General features: G+C 35.6%; 1 long non-coding RNA gene across 1 annotated transcript in view; it reads right to left on the bottom strand.

Moving 5' to 3' along the window:
- Positions 1 to 13,824, bottom strand: part of LOC125167496 (uncharacterized) — a 421,392-nt gene extending 407,568 nt beyond the window's left edge. Inside the window, exon 1 of the long non-coding RNA XR_007152801.1 lies at positions 13,789 to 13,824. This is a non-coding gene — a long non-coding RNA (uncharacterized LOC125167496). The remainder of the gene's footprint in view (positions 1 to 13,788) is intronic.
- Between the last annotated feature and the right edge of the window lie 10,649 nt (positions 13,825 to 24,473).

The raw sequence follows: 24,473 nt of genomic DNA, 5'->3' as shown, positions 1-24,473 counted from the left end.
TAAGGTCATAGATGAGAAATGTAGGATTGTTGTCTTCAATAAGTTTGTAATCTACTAAGGAGGATAGAGATGTGTGAACAGTTAACCAGCTGTAGTTTGAGACAAAATGAATAATCATAATAAGGGCACATATATCAAAACAAGTTGACAGTATTACATAAAAAATGGAAAATAAGAAAAAGGAAAAGATGAACCTTTAGGGGATTGTTATGGGGGTGAGGCTGGAGTGTTAGGCACATTCAATAGGTTCAGAGTCTGGATACATTCAACTATAGAGGTAAAAAGGTAAATGAAGGCTAGGTTGTGGAACAAGGCACAGATTTCACTGGGATATTTATTCCAATATCCCAATCCTAAGGAGTTTGAAGTTTATTTTGCAGGCACATAGAATTTAGTATCAGTGTAGTGACTTGGACCTAAGAACATGTAGATAGTTAAAAGTGAGATGGAAAAGAGGTCATGGAAAGGGCTGGAATCCTGAAGGCAGGGAGGCAGTTTAGGAGGTCATTGTAAAAGGCTGGAGAAATATATAGAGAATATATAGGAAAACAGTAAAACAGAACACTAAGGGGAGGAATGGAAAAGTGTTAGTATTGTAAAGGCAGATCTGAGTCCATTTGGCAAGTGACTGGTGGGATCAACGATGAACCCATTATCCTGGAATAGGAAATGCAAACAGTATAGTTTAGGGAGCAATGAGCAGGGGCATATTCATTAATAACTATTCATTCTTGAACATCATTGGCTGGAGTGTTATGGGACATTAGGTGCCACGGGGGCATTCAGATAAACGTCAGACAGTGTGGGCAGTTAGTTATGAATCAAGTTAAGATTTAATAAACAGTATTATGTTTTTGTTAATATAAAGTTACAAGAAACATTTACATGAATATAGTTTTTTCTCTCTCACTTTTGATATATTTCCTTAGGACAAGTTTCCACAAACATACCACATGTCTATTACAAGGACCTCTGCCCAATCCTCTTATCCTTTTACTTCAAGCCAGCAAAATCAACTTCACTGCTTCCTTAGAAACCTTGACATTTGTTTTGCTTTCAGTTTTGTTCCAACATCCCAATATGCCACATTCTTTATGACAGTCTTCAGTAATTTACAGCAATCACTTTCATAATTTTATGACACATTCTCAAGACAAAAATCTCAGTGGTTCAGCCAGTACTTTCAGAACAGTTTCTAAGGCACTGTGATAATCTTGTTCCCAAAACCTCATTAACGTAAGCCAACTCTGTCCAAGAGTACCAAGAGTGAAACATAATGAAATACTAGATTTGTTGGAATAAATCCAGAGCACTACTATGCTATTAGCATATAAAGATATAAATTACTAAGAATCAAGCTTAGATGTGGGATTTGCAAGTTTGCATATTTCTGCTGACAGTATAATGTAAGTGTAGAAGCCATAAATAGCATCTTTGCCTTTCACAAATTTTGGTAAATCCAACAAACATTTCTCTGTGTCTTCCCCTAGTTACTGTAAATGCAGACTCTCATATTCTAAAGGGGTAATCAGTAAGTATATGAAGCAATTTCTATTTTCATTGGCTACAAGGAAAACCTGGGATAGACATATCCATCCTTGGTGCTGACTCTGATAAAGGTTTCAGTTTTAAACACTAATTCAATAAAAATCTCAAGTAATTTCTGCTAAATACCTTAACTCTGCATGTTAAATTGATCTCTTAAGAAATTATATTTCATATATTTCAAGATTTTTATTCTTGGTTCATCAGAATTGTGTTTGACTTATTTTTCTAATGTCTGGTAAAATTTGCTTCTGCAAAGCTTTCAAATTACTCCTTTTAAAAAGATTAAATAGGAAATTATATCTTTCCAAGAATAAATGAAAGGATTTACTCTAGTTCAAAATTCCAAATCAAAAACATTTGAAAGATTTCACAAACTGGCACAGCATGTTCTACTTGGCCTTATAGGAACAAGATGATCCAGGGAGGGAAACAGTTCAGCTCAGATATCACCGTAAGTATCACTTGACCATAGAAGGTAATCTATAAAATCATCTAGCGTAGAGAAAGCATTTGACAAAATACAACATCCTTTCCTGATATAAACCCACAAGAAAGTTGGGATAGAAGGATCATACCCTAAGATCATAAAAGCCATAAAAGAAAGACCCCCTGCTAATATCATCCTCAATGGGGAAAACCTGATAGCTTTCCCCCTAAGGTCAAGAACATGACAGGGATGTCTACTGTTATTACAGATGCCACTGTTATTCAACATAGGATTGGAAGTGTTAGCCTCTGCAATCAAACAACACAAAGAAATAAAAGGCATCCAAATCGGCCAGGAGGATGTCAAACTTTCACTCTTCACGAATGACATGATACTCTACATGGAAAACCCAAAAGATTCCACCAAAACACTAGAGCTGATCCATGAATTCAGCAAAGTTGCAGGATATAAAATCAATGCACAGAAATCGGTTGAATTCCTATATAAAAATAATGAAGCAACAGAAAAAAAAAATCAAGGAACTGACCCCATTTAAAATGGTGCCAAAAAACATAAAATACCTGGGAATAAACCTAACCAAAGAAGTGAGAAAATCTATACACTGAAAACTACAGAAAGCTTAAGAAAGAAATTGAAGAAGACACAAAAAATAGAAAAATATTCCATGCTCCTGGATTGGAAGAACAAATATTGCTAAAATGTCTACCCAAAGCAATGTACATATTCAACGCAATCTCTATCAAAATAACATCAGCATTCTTCACAGAGCTAGAACAAACAATCCTAAAATTTGTATAAAACCAGAAAGATCCTGAATAGCAAAAGCAATCTTGAAAAAGAAAACCAAAGCTGGAAGCATCACAGTCCCAGACGTGAAGATGTATTACAAAGCTGTAATAATCACGACAGTATGGTACTGGCACAAAAACAGACACTCAGCTCATTGGGACAGAATACAGAACCCAGAAATGGACCCACAAATGTCTGGCCAACTAATCTTTGACAAAGCAGGAAAGACTATCCAATGGAATAAAGATTCTTCAGCAAATGGTGCTGGGAAAACTGGGCAGCGACTTGAAAAAAAAAACAAGAAGAACCTGGACCACTTTCTTACCATGCACAAAAATAAACTCAAAATGTATGAAAGACCTACTCAACACATCTCTGGAGACAAGGGAAACAAAAGCAAAAATGAACTATTGGGACCTCATCAAAATAAAAAGTCTCTGCACAGTGAAGGAAACAATCAGCAAAACTAAAAGTCAACCAATGGAATGGGAGAAGATATTTTCAAATGACCTATCAGAAAAAGGGTTAGTATCCAAAATCTATAAAGAACTTATCAAACTCAACACCCAAAAAACAAATAATCCAGTGAAGAAATGGGAAAAAGACATGAATAGACACTTCTCTAAAGAGGACACCCAGATGACAGACAGACATGAAAAAAAATTCTCAACATCATTCATTATCAGGGAAATACAAATTGAAACCACAATGAGATACCACCTCGCACCTGTCAGAATGGCTAGCATTAACAACTCAGGCAACAACAGATGTTGGCAAGGATGTGGAGAAAGAAGATATCTCTTGCACAGCTGGTGGATATGCAAACTGGTGCAGCCCCTCTGGAAAACAGTATGGATGTTCCTCAAAAAATTAAAAATAGAACTATCCTATGACCCAGCAATTGCACTACTAGGTATTTATCCAAGGGATAAAGTTGTGCTGTTTTGAAGGGGCACATGAACCCCAATGTTTATAGCAGTGCTACCGACAATAGCTCAAGTATGGAAAGAGCCCAAATGTCCATCAATGGATGAATGGATAAAGAAGATGTGATATATATATACAGTGGAGTATTACTTGGGAATCAAAAAGGATGAAATCTTTCCATGTGCGACTATGTGGATGGAACTAGAGGGTATTATGCTAAGCAAAATTAGACAGAGAAAGACAAATATCATATGACTTCATTCATATGAGGACTTTAAGATACAAAACAGATAAACATAAGGGAAGAGAAGCAAAAATAATATAAAAACAAGGAGGGGGAGAAAACATAAGAGATTCTTAAATATGGAGAACAAACAGAGAGTTCCTAGAGGGGTTGTGGGAGGGGGCTAAATTGGTAAGGGGCCTTAAGAAATCTAGTCCTTAAATCATTGTTGCACTATATGCTAACTTAGATGTAAATTTAAAAAATTAATTAAAAAAATAAAAAATGAAATTGGGACTGTTGGATTAACATGAAAAAAATGAAATGAAATCATCCTGCCTCACCCCAACAAACTTCTTAGGCCTTTTTGTCATCTCTTGTCTTGCCTATATATTAGAGCGTTTTGAGAGGTTACTCACTGTGTGATAGCCACCATGAGCAATACAGAGAATATAAAATTAAGACACAGGCTATTTCATCAAAGGCTAATAAAACATTTTCCCCATAATGCTAGCCCTCTGGTTTTCTGCCTAACCAGCTTCTTGTCTTCCACCAATACCTCCTCGATGTCACCTCCTCTATGAGGTCTTCTGTGCTTCTTTTCTCTGCCCAAGAGAAGTAGCATCTTCTACCTAACTACTCCATGATTCTATCCATACTTTCATTAACTTATTCTGAATTTTAATATATCTACCTATCTTAATAAAAATCCCACAGGGCAGGGACTGTGCCTTATTTATTAGAGATAAGAAACACTCAGTAAATGGAAATTGGTGACAGGGTGAGAGGCAATACCCCCTACAGCATAGCAACAGAAAACTCGAACTATATGGTTATACTGCTTGGGTTCAAATCCAATCTATGCAACTTACTAGCTATGTAACATTGATTTAGACGTGAAGGAGTTACTTAATTTCTGTGCCTCATTCTGTCATTCATCATGTAAAATGGGGAATATTATAATAATAACCTCATAGACATATTTGGCAAATGAAAAGACACAATTCCATAGAATAAAAGTAAGGGAGAAGCTTGTTTAATTATTCTCTTCTATCTTCTGAAATTAACCGTTAATAAAGGTTTCTGCACCTGGGAAAATAAGCTCAATGTACAGTTTTTCTCAAGATTTTGTGAACTATAGATATACCTTTCACAGCATATTAGTAACTCTGTTACTTCTAACAGAGAATTGAACTGCAAAGAACTATTACTTTAAATGACTTTTCTGACTATAAAACCCAACTTGCCAACTGTTTTATATATATATATATATATATATACACACACACACACATATATATGTATCATATATATCAAAAAATCATATATATATTATAAAATACAGGAAAATAAGAAAACAAACATTATCCATAATTCTTTAACCAAAACGTTCTTCAAAAACCATTATTAAAATTTTATGACTTTTGGGGCACCTGGGTGGCTCAGTCGATATAAGCATCTGACTCGACCTCAGCTCAGGTCATAATCTCACAGTTTGTGAGTTCAAGCCCTTTGTTGAGCTCTGCACTGGCAAAGCGTAGCCTGCTTGGGATTCTCTCTCTCCCTTTCTCTAGGCCCCTCCGTCACTCACCCTCGCTCTGTTTCTGAAATAAATAAATAAACCTAAAATATTTTCTTTTAATTTATGACTATTCTGTTCATCCTTTGGTTCATAACTCAACTTTATTGGATAGATTTTCATATAACATTACTTAATGAAAAATGTCCCAAGATATTAAATGTTCTTTGAAAACATAATTATCTTACTATATTTATTTAATTATTCCCCATTATTGGATAATTTAGCAATAATGTTTTGATAAGTATCTATGTACTTAACATATTTTCTATACATTAGGTAATGAATTTTAAATTTTTTTAATGTTTATTTATTTTTGAGACAGAGAGAGACAAAGCATGAATGGGGGAGGGGCAGAGAGAGAAGGAGACACAGAATCGGAAGCAGGCTCCAAGCTCTGAGCCATCAGCCCAGAGCCTGATGCGGGGCTCGAACTCACGAACCGCGAGATCGTGACCTGAGCTGAAGTCGGACGCTCAACCGACTGAGCCACCCAGGCGCCCCAGGTAATGAATTTTATAACATTTTCATATCTTAAACTCACAATAATCCTGGAAAATTGGTCAAATGTTACAATCTTCACACAGGAGAAGAAACAAAAGGATTATGTGTTAAGTGATTTTCTTAGCAAGTGTCTGGTGAAATCAAGACCATAAGCTAAGGCTTCTGATTCAGTTTAGTTTCCTTTCCACTATATTACTTCATATGTAAAAATGAAGTCACAAACCTTTAATCATTATAAAATGACCATTGGGATGTGTGTGTGTGTGTGTGTGTGTGTGTGTGTGTGTTAATGGGTATGTGCTAATCTACTCACATTCTCTTATCCTTTGTGATCAATAGCAAAAATATGTGATATGCTCCTAAGGAACCAGAACCCCCATCTTTTGCTCTAATGACCATTGGGCTCCTATCTGCTGAGCTACTCAGCCAGCTTCCACATGTAGAAATTAAATATATATTGGCAGCATTAAAGCCCCACTGAACAATGGAAGAGGGAAATCTTCAGTGAAAGAGAAATCAGACAGGGATACCAGGGACTCTGCCTAGAAAAAGATATGACCAGAGGTAGGGATCTATACTGGTTTCTGGTCTGCGGCTGACAGTTTGCATGGATGATCAAGAATTGGAAAGAACAAGATTAGAGCACTGATGATGTAAACACCATAAGGCCAGGATTTTGCTCACTACTATATCCCATATGTTAAGAATAGCTTAACACACCACATACTCTTGAGAAAATATTTGTTGAATGAAGGCATTTAGTAGAAATATGAGGATGTACCTCTCAGAATTGGCCCAGAATTTGAGAATATTTGTGTCTTTTATGAATCATCATCTAAAGATATCCACTGCAAAGGAGTAGACACCCTTTAGTGAGAATTTATCAAAACTGTCCCTCTGTCAGCTTTACCCCATTACTACTCAAGGGTTTGTTCAAAACACCCATGAAGAACAAACCGGCCATGGTGGGCAGGGCATAATATTACGTACACAAGTAACCATAAGAATTTACCCTCCTCAAAGCAGTTTTGTAAACAAATGGTTACTCTGTCTTCCAACAGCAGAAATCAGTGGTCAGCCTCCAATACGGTACCAGTTCCTACTAATTGAGTACATTGGACCCTTCTTCTAAACAGGGAATGGAAATTACTTTTCACTGAAAGAGAACAGAAAGGATTGGTCTTTTCTCCCTTACCTACATTTCCAAGCCAAGAATCCATATATCACTTTATACCATTTTCATCATCACAATATTCTTTCACTGTAATAAAAAAAAAGTCACTATACAGGAAAAAAAGAAGTAAAACAAGGGGTTGGCACATTGGGATTCACTGATATTTCCCTATACCTCAGCATCTGGAAGGAGCTGGACTTACAGAGTTGTGGAACTGGCCAAGTGAACACCTATTTGTGGTACCAGGTAGAATATGACAACTTACAAGCTTGGTGCTGGTCTATGTGATGCCTAAATGATTTGCAATATGCCATAAATTTGTGACTATTTACTATTTTTTCGTATAACCAGAATGAATGAACTGAGAACCAAGGGGCAAAAGTAGGTTTGTAATTCCTCTCACTATTGTATCTAATGACCTCCTTGCAAAATTTTTGTTTCCCATCACTGCAACTTTGGGCTCTGCTGGTTCAGAGGTATTAGTTTCTAAGGGAAGAATGCTTCCACCAAGGAAGGCAAATGAAAATGAAATGGATGTTGAGACTGCCATTTTCAATGACCCCCAAGAACAAAGACACTGGGTTAAAAGATAATAGCAACAAAATGTTCAAAGCTACAAAAGGACTAGAGGAGTGGTAAATGACACAGAAGACATTTTAAAAAGCTAAATTCTTAGCCAGAAACAAGGAAACCAAAAATCAACTTCCTTAGCACTGCAGAACTCTCAAAATATTCAGAATTCCATCACACAAGGTAGAAAGTGGAGCAAAAAATGGTAGAATTGATTAAAAATGTGGCTTAGAAAAAAATAAGGTGTCTCAATCTCCTCCATCACCGTGGAGTTGGGCCACTGCCTTGTGTAATCCTGGAAGAGGACAAAACATTTATTTTTTGGATTGAATAGCTGATTATCCCCAACTGGGAATTTCAGGTGTTGAAATTGGGAAGATTAAGACAGTATGTATCCTGAAGGTTGACATTCTCACCTTTTTCAGGTATGAGAATGTGGTCAGGCAGCCTACGTGACACATGAGGTTGAAAAAGTCTAAAGCCCAAGAGGAAAGACCTAACAAAACTGAGGTCAGGTGTTATCTAAACAAAGCAGCCCAGCCAAATAAATGATCCTAAACTGAAGATGCAAGGATAAGCCTCACCTATGAGCTCAGACGTCCCAGTGAAATTTTGTATTTCTCCTTCTTACATCAGAGTCAACTGCTAACCATTTAAAAAAAAAAAAGGCCTCTACTGGAAAAGCTGGAGACCAAGACAAAAAGAAAAAGAGTCATAGGTACCAGAAACATGGAGGAAAGGAGAACCTCAAAAGTTACCATTAGTATCTTCAGGTAGGTAGGGAAAGATGTTAGGGCTACAAAAGAAGGAAAGGATTCTATTTAAGTGGGAAGTTTAAGAATAAAAGCTTTTGGAAATTAAAAGCAAGAAAGCAGAAACAGAAAAAAATTCTAAGGATAAAACATTAAGCCACAGGAATGTCCCAGAAAGAATAAGAAAAGGACAAAACACATAAAATAGGTGTGAAAATTAAGAAAATGAGAGGAGCATTCAAAATAACAAAAAGACGCAAGAAAGAAAGAAAATAAGAGGAAGTAGTCAAATACATAATTGCAGCATCTTTCCCAGAACTGATGTACATGGATTTTAAGCATAAATGGTCTACTGAGAGCAGCAGTGCAGGAAAACAGACCCATGCCAAGGCATATCTTTGTGAAAATTCAAAACAGAAAAGCAAAGAGAAAAGCTTAAAGAGAAAAAAAAAGATGGTTTCAAATAACTATATTGGAAGAATAGGAAGGCAGGAAGTGAGTGTCTGAAAAATCAGTATAAGCATGTTATTTAGAGGGAGGTAAATAAAAAGAATCTAAAAGTGTGAATACGTCTTTTTTTTTTCAAGAATCAGACTAGAAGAAAGAGGGCTAGAGGATTATTGTTTTTCATAAGAAGCTTTGTATAATATTTGCCAGTATGGCTGTGTAGAACTTTGATGAAATTAAAAGCTAAATTAGGGGAGAGATGGGGAGAGAGAGAGAGTGTGCACCAAGAGCAAAATCCTCTTGCACGATATCCCACATGATGCTTTCAGCATTTTGTCCTCTATTTTCCAGCTTTTAAGAACTCCCATTTCAAATCCTTTTGCTAACATTTACAGTCACTGAAAAATATGATTCCATAGCTTCTTTTCTTCAACCTAAATTTTCTGTTTTAAACTGGTATTATCAACCCTTAAACGTACCAGGATATGTATCTTTCACTCTTTTCTCACTGCAATATGGACAGCTTTCCCATTTTTCTCCCTCCTACTCACATCCAACACACACTGTTGGTATTCTTCTTTGAATCCCTCTCAATTTATAATTTAATGTGATTTTTTATATTACTAATTCTCACAAGAATTAGTTCTGCTTATGAATGCCTATAATATTCTGTATGCAAACAGGATTTGAAGCCATACACACTATAAATTCCAAAGCATTGTTCATGAATCAAGAATTAATGAATGAATATACACCTACATTCAAGAGGTTAATAAACAGTAAGTAAATGTTCAACTTAAATTTCACTTTTAAAAAACATAATATACTTCTTCAGCTTTAAAGAAAGAATATGCTGTCCCCAAATTAATTCTTTCCAGATACATTTCTTTGAACTAAGAAGACATTCTTAAGGATTTCTAAACACATTTTAAGGACTGTATAGGCTTAGGAAATGGGAAATCAACATTTCAGAATCCATCTTTTTTTTTTAATTTTTTTTTCAACGTTTATTTATTTTTGGGACAGAGAGAGACAGAGCATGAACGGGGGAGGGGCAGAGAGAGAGGGAGACACAGAATCGGAAACAGGCTCCAGGCTCCGAGCCATCAGCCCAGAGCCTGACGCGGGGCTCCAACTCCCGGACCGTGAGATCGTGACCTGGCTGAAGTCGGACGCTTAACCGACTGTGCCACCCAGGCGCCCCTCAGAATCCATCTTATGTCCACAACAATAAACTAGAATCATCTGAGTCCATAACAATGAACCACAAGAATTTTATGAATTTTATGATCATGGATAATTTTTACAACATTCTCTAAATATTTTTTCCTGGAATAAAGATTGCAATTAAGAAATAATTTCAAATGCTGTACTAAGACTCTTTCTAGCTGAGAAAGAAAAACAGATGCATCCACTAATAAGTGAAACAAGAGGCTGGTAATACCCAGTCATTAGAATGCAAATACAAGTGTCTTCTGGAGGGGCACCTTGCCAGAATGAATAGTTCACTTAGGCTTGGTGACATGCTGGTATCCTTTCCTTCATTATTCTCTTCCTTAGCCAAACCACAAATATCCAGATTCAATCACATCTGTAATCTTCGCCAATGATCATTCTCTTCCACTCACAACACACATACAAAGAACCTCAATTATCAACCCTTCCTATGCTCTGAAATTAAATAAAACTCTCATCTGTATGTTTCTGTCATCTCTAATTTGCTTTATTTAAATATGAGGGTAAATATAACTGGGTGGCTCAGTTCAGCTCAGGTCAAGATCTCATGGTTCATGAGTTCAAGCCCTGCATCAGGTTCTGCACTGACAGCTCAGAGCCCGGAGCCTGCTTCAGATTCTGTGTCTCCCTCTCTCTCTGTCCCTCCCCTACTCATGCTCTGTCTCTTTTTCCTTCAAAATTAAATAAACATTAAAAAAAATTATTTCAATGAGGGTAAAAATTAGGCCCTGGTATTTTAACCAACAAACTTCCTCCAAATAAAACTCAGAGGATTGTTTTTTGCGCGCACACGTGTGTGTGTGTGTGTGTGTGTGTGTGTGTGTGTGTGTGTGTGTGTGTGTGTTTTAACAAGGATGGTAGATTATGAGCCATCAAATTTGACAAAAGCTAGAGTCAGCAGATTTGCAGGACATACGAAGATAACTAGAGCAGAGGTGCCTGAGTGGCTCAGTTGGTTAAGCATCCAACTTCACCTCAGGTCATGATCTCCCAGTTCAGGGTTTGAACCCTCCATAGGGCTCTGCACTGACAGCTCAGAGCCTGGAACCTGCTTCAGATTTTGCGTCTCAATCTTTCTCTGTGTCCCTCCTGTTCTTATGCTGTCTCTCAAAAATAAATAAATAAACATTTAAAAAATAACTAGAGAAGATTGGTAAGAATGTACAGCAAAATGAGGAAGAGAACATGTCTGAGCCACCCACCTTTGGACTTGGAAACCTTTGTCTAGCACACAATTCAGAAATGTGGTCCCTTGTCAACCACTGTGTCAATATGGAGTCCCTTGTGATAGTTGTACACACCCGAGATTCAACTTTACTGAAAATATAAATGTGATTCTTAGAAAAGTTAAGAAGTTGTCCCACTTATGCTGTCCACTGTTTATACTAAGAACTTTGCTATGTGATGAATATTTTATCTTGTCTAATGCTTACAGCAAACCTGTAAGGTTATTCCACTTTGCAAATGAGGAAAATGAGGCTCAGAAAAGTCTAGCCATTTCACAAAATTTACATAAATATTAAGTGGAAGAGTCAGGAATATTAGTGGGATTACACTCTATGTTATAAATGTAGATAGAAAAATGTGCTTTAAGAAGACTTTTAATACTACATTGTACATTGCTCTTGAAAACACAAAACAACTTTCAGGATGGGATGAGCAGAATTTTCCTATCTATTTTACTAATACCGCAAAGAGACTGTGATTCACATAAAGGCAATTGATAACTGAGGTAAAATGATAGCTCACATTATTTAACTTATACTTAAAAATCAATGCATCAAATGATGCATACAAATGGAAGAATATTCCATGCTTATGGACTGGGAGGAAAATATAAAATGTCCATACTACCAAAGCAATCCACAGGTTTAATGCAATCCCTATAAAAATACCAATAGCATTTTCCACAGAACCAGAAGAAACAATCCAAAAATTTGTACAGAACCACATAAGACCCCAAATAGACAAAGAAATCTTGAAAAAGAAAAAAAAACTGCAAGTATCACAATCCCAGATTTCAAGATATATTACAAAGCTATAGTAATCAAAACAGTATGGTTCTGGCATAAAGATACAGAGATCAAGGGAACAGAATAGAGAGCCCATAAATAAACCCACAACTATCTGGTCAATTAATCGTCAACAAGGGAAGCAAGAATCTGCAATGGGAAAAAGATAAGACTCTTCAACAGATGATGTTGGGAAACCTGGACAGCAACATGCAAAGGAATGAAACTGGAACACTTTCTTACACTGTACAAAAAATAAACTCAAAAAAAGATTAAAGACCTAAATGTGAGACCCGAAACTGTAAAAATCTTTGAAGAGAGCAAAGGCAGTGATTTATCTGACACCAGCTATAGCAACATTTTTCTAGATATGCCTCTTAGGCACGGGAAACAAAAGTAAACATAAATTATTAGGACTATATCAATATAAAAAACTTTTACACAACAACAACAAAAATAACAATCAACAAAACTAAAAGACAATCTGCTACATGGGAGCAGATATTTGTAAATGGCATAGCTGATAAAGGATTAGTATCCAAAACATTTAAAGAACTTATAAAACTCAACACCAAAGAAAACAACAACAACAACAAAAAAACAAAAACAAAAACAAATAATTCAATTAACAACTGGGCAGAAGACATGAACAGGCATTTCTCCAAAGAAGACATCCAGATAGCCAATAGATACATGAAAAGATGCTCAACATCACACATCATAAGGGAAATCCAAATCAAAACCATAATAAGATATCACCTCACATCTGTGAGAATGTCTAAAATCAAAACCACAAGAGACAGTGTTGGAGAGGATGTGGAGAAAAAGGAACCCTGATGCACTGTTGGTGGGAAAACTACTGTAGCCACTGTGAGCACGGAGTTTCCTCAAAAATTAAAAACAGAATTACCATCTGATCCAGTTATTGCACTACTAGGTATTTACCCAAAGACCACACAAACACTAATTTGAAAAGATATATGCACCCCTATGTTTATGACAGCATATTTTATAATACCAAAATTATAAAAGCAACTCAAGTGTCAGCTGATAGATGAATGGATGAAAAAGATGTGGCGCACACACACACACACACACACACACACACACACACACAATGAAATATTACTCAGCCATAAAAAAAGAGTGACATCTTGCCCTCTGCAACAACATGGATAGATCGAGAGGGCATAAAGCTAAGTGAAATAAGTCAGCCAGAGAAAGACAAATAACATATAATTTCAATCATATGTGGAATGTAAGAAACAAAACAAAGAAAAGAGACCAACCAAAAAAAGCAGACACTTAAATATAGAGAACAAAATGATGGTTATGAGAGGGGAGGTGGATGGGGGGATGGGTGAAATAGGTGAAGGGGATTAAGAGTACACTTAACCACGATGAATGCTAGTAATGTATAGAATTGCTGAATCATCATAGAGTACACCTGAAGCTACTGTAACAAGTATGTTAATTACACTGAAACAAATATCAAATAATGTATTCAGTTGAAGAAAATTCTTAAATAAATGAATAAATAAAATCTTTTTAGAAAAATCATTGCATCAAAAATGTTTACCACCAAAGCATAGAGATGATCTCATTCAACTCTCCAGTGCAGATGAGTAAGAAACTAAGGGCCTCAGAGTAGAAAGCACTTCCTCAGAGTCACGAACCACGACTGGCCTGAACCAATGCCGACTTACTTCCTAGAGGTTCAGTGCTCTCCGCCCTGCAGAGGTCACCACCGGTCACCCTGCACATACACATGCACACGGCTGCACGTGTTTCTGCTCACCCGGATAGTGCTGACATTCAGGGTTTGTTGATTAATGGGAAAATACTTCTCTTTTTAAACTCAAAGTAGGAAATGGCTCTTTTTAATTTTCCACTGTGAACAGCACCAGGGAGAGAATCTGACAGAGACTGACAGTGGCAGCACCAACACCCTGACACGGATCTGTCAAAGGTGAGATCAGAAAAAAGCCCAAGATATAAATATTCGGAATCTGCTGCTTGTAACGGGCCACGGATGAGAGATCCACCCCTTCTGCCAGCCATCGGCCCCTCCCATCTGTCCCTAATACTACTACCGTAGTATATATTTCATTCTGAATTCCCAAAGCAAAAGACACATGCGATGTTTCATATTTTTGCTGAGCCAACTAGAAAAATAAAGAGTGGAACTTAGAGAAGGAAGAAGAAATGAGGAATTCTTTGTTCGTGAAAACAACAATATCACATGCTGGTTGCAGCCAATATCACTCTATATTCACAGTCTACATAAGGGATCATGGAATTAGCTTCAGCGCTACAACCCCTGAGGTGAAACTCAGCAGTCCCAACAGCCAAACAGCTCAAAAGTTAACTTAAGGTGGGAAAAAAGAAAAAAAAATGCTTAAGTCAGCCCAAACTGCCAAAGTAGTGTCACATTAGAACTTCGATGCAGTCAGAGAAAGCATATAGTCTCAGACCCAGAAGAAATTTTAGATAACGAATCCAATCTCCCTGTAACCCACACAGGGAAACTGAGGCTGACAGAGGTTAAATGTTTGGTTCAAAAATCATGCAGAAAGTATCAGAGCCAAAAATAGAACCCAGATTTCAACATCCCAAAGAACTAACATGTCATATTAAAGGAAACTTGGGAAAAGTTAGGATCCCTTCTTCAGTTGTTTTATGTTGCTACTAAGGTGGGGGACTGCCATACCTCTGCATGGAGTCTCTAGCTATACTATGAAAACTAGACTCTCTTGACCTAGGCAGCAGGCCCTTGCTTTAGCAGAAGGTAAGGCTCCTCATTTCCAAAGGTCCTAGGATCACAGGGGCCAGAGGCTACCAGTGTGGCACCTGAACAGGACAGAGGGGAGGCACAACAGCTAACAATATTTCTTGTCCTCTAACGAGAGTCCCATAAAATTATGACTTGGTGATGACCACTGCAGCTGCCAGACAAGCTTAGAGAGCTTCTACTAGGAAAGAAAAATGTATACATAAGCCAGGACCCACTCTAGGTACTTTCACATTGTTTCAGCATTGTTTCGAGTTGTTAGAACATAGCTAAAACGTAGGAATAAATATCTCTATTGTAATGGACACACACTGAAGGTTGCCTACAAAATGATACCTTTTTGTTTTCATTTCTCAGTACTCACAAAAATTTTCCCACACTGAAAACTCCAGATCCAAACATTCCAGCAGCAAATCATTTTAATTGTTTACAAACGCTACAACAGAAAAAAATAAAATAAAAAGATACTAACACATTTAAAGAAGCTGGCATAACCCTGATATCAAAGCCTGATATTGACAGAATTAGAAAAGGACAAAGTGTCATAAACAAAGATGCAACAATCCTAAACTAAGTATCAGCAAAACAAATTCAACAAACTATGAAGACTCAGAACTAAACCAATTACCACAGGATAAAATAACTCTAATTTTAAGTAAGGTTGGTTTAAGGTTAGAAAACAAATTCATTCATCTATCGAAATTAAAATAAAATAATGAGTTGGGGCACCTGGGTGGCTTAGTTGGTTAAGCATCCAACTTCAGCTCAAGTCATGACTCACAGTTCGTGAGTTCGAGCCGAGCCGTGCATTGGGCTCTGTGCTGATAGCTCAGAGTCGGAGCCTGCTTTGTATTCAGTCTCCATCTCTCTCTGCCCCTCCCCCACTCGTGCTCTGTCTCTCTTTCAAAAATGAATAAATGTTAAAAAAATTATAAAATAAAATGAGTTATTAAGAAGCATGTAATCTTTATGTTTTTGGTCTTTTTTATATTAAGTTTTTATTTAATTTCTGGTTAGTTAACATATAAGGTAAAATTGGTTTTAGGTGTAGAATTTAGTGATTCATCACTTACATGTAACATAAAGTGCTCATAACAAGAGACTTCTTTAATAGCCATCACCCATTTACCCCATCCCCTGGCCACCTCCCTTCATCAATCCTGTTCGTTCTCTATAGTAAGGGTCCCTACCCTACAACCTAGCAATTGCACTACTAGGTACTTACATAAAGAATACAAAAATACAGATTTGAAGGGGCACATGCACCCCACTCAATGTTTAAATAACAGCACTTTCAACAATAGCCAAATTATGGAAAGAGCATAAATGTCCATCAACTTATGAATAATGACGGTAGGGTGTATGTATATGTATGTATGTGTGTGTGTGTGTGTGTGTGTGTGTGTATAGGAATATGTATATATATGTAATTATATATTTGTATATATAATTATTTATATATATACATATATAAAGGAATTATGTATATATAGAGAGAGAGCAATTTTATTCAGCAATCAAAAAGAATTAAATCTTGCCATTTACAATGATGTGGACAGAGCTAGAACACATCATGTTAAGCAAAATAAGTCAGTCGGAGAAAGTGGAATCTAAGAAGCAAAATAGGGGAAGGGGAAAAAGAGAGAGGGAGACATGTGATTTTTAAATAGAGAAAATGAAAATACTAAATTCAAAACCTATTCTTGATTTAAAATAAAACCGTCTTAGCAACTTAGAAACAAAAGAGGATTTCCTTTTTATCTGCAAAAAAAAAGCACATTTAAAATATTAAAATACTGAAATATAATCCCTTGACATTCTAAATAAGGAAATGCTGTTCGTTAGGTCAAAAATGTGAGATCCTGGCCAATATAGATTTGCAAGAAAGGTATAAGAAAAAAATAGATATAATTGTTATAAAAATTACATGATTACCAAAAAAATATTTTTAAATTATGGCAGAATGTTAGAATATGTGGGAAAATACTTTGTAAATCTGCTAGTTATGAAATCAATATTTGAAAAATCTATGTCACTCCTATACACTAGTCAGAAATAAAAAATCAAAATTTTAAGAAAGCAAATATTTAGAGCACCATCAAAACTATGAAGTACATAGAAATAAATCTAACAAAAGATGCTTAAGATGATTCTGGAGAAAATTATAAAACTTAATGGAAAAACACTTATGTAGCTCTAAATATATGAACAGATATACCACATTCATTAATTGAATGACAATACTGTAGCAATATCAATTTTCACAAAACTGACATATAAATTCAATGTCACAATTGATAATATCACAATACTTTTGGAGCAGTTTAATAAGTTACACCTAAATTTTAAATTAAGTATCAGAAAAAGCCAAGACATTTTTGAAGTAAAAGAATAAGGCAGGAGGACTTTCCCTACCTAATATCAGGTCTTACTTACACAAAGCTAAAATATACAGGATGATGTGGTATTTGCATTGGATAGATCAATGGAACAGAACAGTGTGTGTAAAAAGAGCTTCCTAGGTTATGAATATGATATATGACAGAGGTGCTATTTCAAATCTGTGTACAAGAAATAACTCCCCTCTCACACTAAATTGTGCTGCTAATATTCCTCTAAAAAGGGAGAATACAGAAAGATTCACATATGTATTTTTTTATTATTTTATTATGTTTTTTTAGAGAGAGAAAGAGCAAGCAGGGGAGAGGGACAAAGGGAGGGAATCTCAAAGAGGGCCCACGCCCAGTGTGGAGCCTGATGCGAGGCTCTATCCCATGACTCTGGGATCACGACCTGAGCCAAAATCAAGTTGGATGCTCAAATGACTAAGCCACCTAGGTGCTCCTGTATTTTCTTATATTCAAAAAAAAATAGGGGCACTTGTGTGGCTCAGTCAGTTAAGCATCCGAATTCAGCTCAGTTCATGATTTCATGGCTCACGGGTTTGAGCCTTGCATCGGGGAATGATTATAACATAAGGAATGATTATCACATAAAATATTCTAGGGGTTTTATTCCTTTGGATCCTCCACCTCCCTCTCTCTCTGCCCCTCCCCTGTTCATGCTCACTCTCTCTCTTAAAAATAAATAAACATTAAAAAAAATTAAAGGATAAACTATGAAATAAAACAAAATGTTACCTATAGAAAAGTGAATGAAAAGAGTAAGGAGATAAAGATAGATACTAGACTTATTTGACTTCAGAACCCTCAATATTTTATAAAATTATGAAACCAAACCAAATTATTTTTAAAGTAATTTCTATCAACTAAAAACACAAAGAAACAAACCTAATGGCATATCTAGTTGGTAGCAAAATCACTGCAAATAAAGAACTAGCTTCACCCAAAGAGAGGTCTGACCTTTACCCTGGGCTATTGGGGGGTGATCTCTAGGCCCAGAAATGTTCTGCATGACAGGAGTATCTTTGTTTATCTTTGTGTGGGCTATTGACTTATCAGTTCTGGCCTCCAGGAAGGAAAGCCATAGGGGCTATGTGTGACTGAACCTCAATAAAAACACTGGACACCAAAGGCTCAAGTGACCTTCCATGGCTGGGGACATACTTTGAGTTATTGTCATACACTGTAACCTGGAGGAAGTAATACTGTTAGGACTTCATGGCACGAGGATGACTGGAAACTTCACATTTGGACTTTGCAAGACATCAACTTACGTGTCATTCCCCTTGGCTGGTTGTAATTTTTATCCTTTCATTGTAATTAGACTGTAATTTTAAATACAGCACTGTCCAGAGTCCTATGAATCACTGAACATGAGGGTGGTTCTGGGAATGCTCAAATTTATACCCAGGTGATGGGGAATGAGAGTAGCCCTGGGACCCTTGAACTTGGGTCTGGTGTCAGAAGTGAGGTAAGTCTTGTGTGGGCTCTTACCTCATGCTGTGTAGTTTGGCTGAAAACCTTTGCAACCCAAGGAGGTCAACTATAGCAATTGACTCTAAAATATAGTAATTATCACTAGCACACAAACACAAAAATACTTCATCTATATTTAGCTAATTATATTAATGGCTGTAGTGTTGCTATTTTTATTCTGTAGTTGACATGTGTGTTTTAGGGAATAGAAACATTAGTAATTACTCTAGTGCTTTGGAGAACAGGGATTTTAGGTGTACAAAATAGATGCAGAATGGAATTTGAAAACCCTATGGTCCTAAATTTGATGCAGAAACAACTATGCCTTTGTATGTTAAATTAATACATATTTCATAGCTGTATCTGCTGAAAAGTTAGCAACAATGACTAACCTAGAACCAGGGAGCACTCCTAGCCCCTAACACCTATTCTTTTTTAATTACTACTCTTACTAAAGAGGAATCAGGGCTCCTTAGAGAAATGGTTGAATCCAAGTCTGGGTCAGAGAACATACAAACAATACAAGAGTCATGTCAAATAGATTCAGAAGCAAAGTAAAGGGCATGTTTGCATACAGAGTTATGTACATGTTCATTATACCTCTGTTTGTACAGCCAAAACTAGGAAGAAACCCAATGGTTTAATGCTATAATGTTTAAACAGTTTGTGGCAAGTTCAAACAATAAAATATCATTTCACAATGTAAATAAACTAACTGAAGATGCATGTATCAGCACCTTTCGTAAATGTCTTGTTAAGCCAAAGACACAAGGCACACACACAAAAATACCTAAATTATGATTCCCCATATATAAATCTGAAAACAGGCAAAACTAAACTGTGCTATTTAGAAATGAAGGCAAAGGTGAGTAAAGAAAAACAAAGGAATGATTATCACATAAAATAGTCCATGTTGATTCTGTCAGGATTTTTCTAATTTGAACATGACTTACAATGCTTGATGTTTCTCCTTTTCTAATACCTATTAAAAAGATGTATAGTTTCTTTTCCCATCTCACCTCACAAATATTGATATGTAGATTCCTTGTAATGTTCTATATTTCAAAACATCCATGATAATTTAATCTGACACATAAATTATTTAGATTTTTTTAATTTCAAATGTATAGAGTTTTCTTCTGTCATTTTGTTAAGAATCTCTAATGTTTTTGTATTTTGATCAGATAACATAAAATGCATGTTATCAGTGCTTTGGTATTTGCTGTATTTAAGACTTGCCTATGTGGCCTACCTATTTGATTCATTTTTGTCAAGTAAATATCCCATGTTTGTGCTTGGAGTAATGCATAGTTATTTCATTGCAGACTAAGCTTGATATTTGTGTAATTCACCTCTTCCATATCCTTAAATTCTTCTGTTTGTTATCCACCAGTTTCTGTTGAGCAATGTGCTATTAACTTCTACTATGATGGAGGGTTTGTCCACATCTCCAGATAGTTATTAATTTTTGATTTCTATATTTTGAGGTCTTATTATTACAGGCATGAATGTTCAAGAATTATTATACCTTCCCACTGATGTCGTTGTAGGGAGAAGTTTTAAGTCATGACTCTCTTTATACTTTTTTGCCTTACTATATAAGATGTCTGACACTGATCTTGTTACATAACAACTTTCTTTAGGTGAGTAATCATATAATTTTTTTCATGTTTTACTTTCAATTTTTCTGTGTTAATCTGTTTTAGGTGTATGTTTCTTGATTTGATGTATTTTTATTCAATACCAGAACCTCTCACTTTTAGGAAGGTGGTTTAATTTACCTACATTTTCAGCATAGACTTTAATTCTTTTTTTTTATATTTCCTATTTATTGCTTTTTAAATCTTACTTTTTTCTTAGTTTTCACTGAACAAATATACTTTGCTTATTTTTTCTCTTTCCTTGTTTAAATGCTACTAGTTTCCTTTCTATTTTACGGTTATTATCATTACAACATGCATATTTAATTTACCAATATTGTTCTATACTCTCCTTCCAAATAAATAATTTTTTTAGTTTTTATTTATGTATTTTGAGAGAGAGAGAGAGAGAGAGAGAGAGAGAGAGAGAGAGAGAGAGAGAGAATATCCCAAGCAGGTCCTGCACTGCAGCACAGAGTCTGATGTGGGGCTCAATCTCATGAACTGAGAGCCAAAATCGAGTCAGATGGTTAATGGACTGAGCCACCCAGGGGCCCCCAAATAAATCCTAAACCACTTTAACTCCAATCACCACTCTTTCCTCCATATAATTATTTCCCATTATTCAGTGCCACCTATTTTCAACATCCATGAATAATCATCCTATTGGTGCTATTTTTATTTTTCCACACTTTGTTAATTTACTCTCACTTTATTTCTTGCATTCTACTCTTTTTTTCTGAAATGAATTTTCTTCTTCCTCATGTATGTCCCTGAAAATCATTTCCTTTCTAAGTCACTGAAAAATAAACCTTTTAGTATTTATATTAAAAATACCCATTTTGCCTTATTCTTGATTGAATTAATTAAGTATGGATCTCCAGTTCAAAGATTACTTTTCCATAGCACTCTTAAATTCAGTACATTATTTTCTGTTCTCATTTTTACCTGATATGAAATATATTACTGCTCTTTTACTCTGTTGATGCTTTGTAGGTAATCTCACTTATTATTCTGGAATATATGTGCATATATATGTATCCACATATATTTCCCCTTTGTTTCCTGTTATCTTTATTACCAATTTCTTTTTAATTTAATGTTTATTTATTTTTGAGAGAGAGAGAGAGAGAGAGAGAGAGAGACAGAGCGTGAGCAGCGAGGGGCAGAAAGACAGGGAGACACAGAATCCAAAGCAGTCTCCAGGCTCTGAGCTGTCAGCACAGAGCCCGACACCAGGCTTGAAGTTACAACCCACGAGATCATGACCTGAGCCTAAGTTGGACGCTTAACCGACTGAGCCACCCAGGCACCCCTCCAATTTTTTTTAATTTATCTGACTTGGGATCCTTTTTGGTTCTTTAACTAGAGAAATCATGTTCTTTTCTGTGTCCCATTTTCTCTATTTTCTCCTCTGAATTTCATTAAGAATTTTCATACTTTTTGAAACTGTTCTCAATGTCTCTTAATATCCTTACTTATAATCATTTAATTACAGGCTGCATTCCATAAAATTTTCTTAGATTTTTTTCAAGTTTATTAATTCTCTCTTTGATTGTATCTAAATTTCTCATGAAACCATCTTTTGAGTTTTTAATCAATATGTGTATATTAAATACTAGAAGGTTTTATTTGAATCTCTTTCAAATCTTATATTTTCTTTTTTCCCTTTTTTAAATATTTTATTTTTCAGTAATCTCTATACCCAACGTGAGGCTCCAACTTACAACCAGGAGATCAAGAGTGACATGTTCTACCAAAAGAGCCAACCAGGCACCCCCCTGATCTTTTTCATAGTATCCTTTTTCAATGAAGATTTTTATCCCTTTTTAAATTATTTTAAACATTAATTGTAATAGTCTTTTTCTAGATTGCTCCCTTATCACAAGTTTATAGAACTCCAATTTTTCTGTATGTTTGCTGGATACTATGCTGTATTTCACTTGTGAACTCAGCATCAATGGAGATTACTTTCCTCAGGTTGAGTCCTGTGCACTGCAAGTTGTGAAATGATCCTCATGGGAGACAATTTATCTTTGAATTTCCCCCTCATCTCTGGTACATGAAGATTTCATTTTCTTTTGAGCCTGGTTAAGCATTTTAAATATTTCACTGCTGTATTATTTTACCCAGAATTTCTGAATGTTTTGAATGGAATGTGGTGCCGTGCCTACTCAATCGGCCATGTTGCAGAAAGCCAATAATTTCAGATAAATCTACCCTGTCATTGTTGTGTTACCACCTTTTGGCTACCCATTCCCTGCCAGTTAAACTCCCAACTCATTATCCTGGCTTTTAAGACCTTCTAAGATATGGCTTATTCATACAGGTTATGAGTCTACACCTAAAACCTCACCATGTGCTTCAATATGTAACAATAAATAAAGCTAGCCTGGCTATATCTTAGGAGATAAATTTATATACAAAATAAACCTCATGACATTTATCCAGATGTTTTCATACCAGCAAATTTTAAGAACAATAATGATGATGATAACAATAAATGTGGCTTTGAAGTACTTGGTATGTACCTGGCAGCATAGGCCTTACATAGTTTATCAAATTTAACGCTCACCAAAACCCTACATTATTAATCCATTTAACATTGTCTCATTACACCACTATTTACTAATGTCCTTGACCTGACAGTACTTTCTAAAACCCAAAATAACCAAGATTTGTGCCATAGGTCTCAAGCTTCTTAGAAAAGCTTTGAACAGTGAATCTAACACATGCCAAGTATAACTACTGTTCTTCTGAAGATTTGTTTCTTCCTGAAAAGTGAAAAAATGAAGAATAGTTTATAAAGAGACATTTAGAGCAGAGTGAATATAGTACATTCTGATATAATGTTCTCAGTGACTGTACTGTCCTTTTCTTCTCTTTACCTCAGTCACTTGATTTCATGACAGTAACAAATGGCACATCATGTGAAGCCAGAAATATGGTTTCTCAGCATACTTCCAGAATCAAAGACTGCCTATGCTAAGTGTTTTGGTTTATGAAATATTGCTTTTTCTTTACATAACCTTTATTTTGTTTAGCAGATTATTTCAATGACTTGATCAACAGTGAAAAACAATGTCAGAAATAGTATACAATGCAAATAAGCATAGCTCATCAGGCCCTGAGAAGAATATATTGGCTCTTAGACATCACAGTTTAGACTTTACCTTCAAGATTAACCAATCTAAAATGTGCTTTTGCATATATATGTAAATATATATATAATTATATGTTATGTAATTATATAAATTATATATAACCTAATCTTACATGTGTATGTATGTATACATATATGTATATATATATGTGTGTGTATATATATGTATACATGCAGATAAGCTTAGATTATACACATATATATAAATGTAGATTATATATGCTTAGATATTTATTATACATGTTTGGATATATATCTCCAAATTTATATATTATATTTATATATTTATGTATCATATATAATACCCATAATATATTATATATTCATATATCTTAGATATATAAATCTACACATGTTTATGTATACCTAGTTGATTCACTGCCCCCATTCTTTGGATGAATTTATTATCTTTTCTCCTTTAAAACCTCAACACCACTCCTCCTCATATTCAGCTAATTAGGTTGTTCCTTATTTCACTGAAAAAATGTAAAGAATGAGAAGAAAATTTTCATGTGCCCCCCACCATCAAATTCAGTTCCCTACCTGAATCTGCCTAAATACCCCCACTTAGCCTCCTGTTTTAGTAGGTTTGCAGTCTGTGTGCTCCCTCTAATGCCAAGGCCCCACACACAACCACTGTGTAGTAGGTCCCATCCCCTCTCACCTATTCTGGGACCTTTCTCCTATAATTGTTGTCTCTCTCTCCTGAATTATTATTTTTACCCTTCCCTCATATATTATTCTCCACATACCAGCTAGATTAATCTTTTAAGAATACTTACTAAATAAATA

This window comes from Prionailurus viverrinus, chromosome B3 (genome assembly GCF_022837055.1).
Source record: "Prionailurus viverrinus isolate Anna chromosome B3, UM_Priviv_1.0, whole genome shotgun sequence".
In the NCBI taxonomy this organism is placed as follows: Eukaryota; Metazoa; Chordata; class Mammalia; order Carnivora; family Felidae; genus Prionailurus; species Prionailurus viverrinus.
This window is presented reverse-complemented; position numbering and strand designations above follow the sequence as displayed.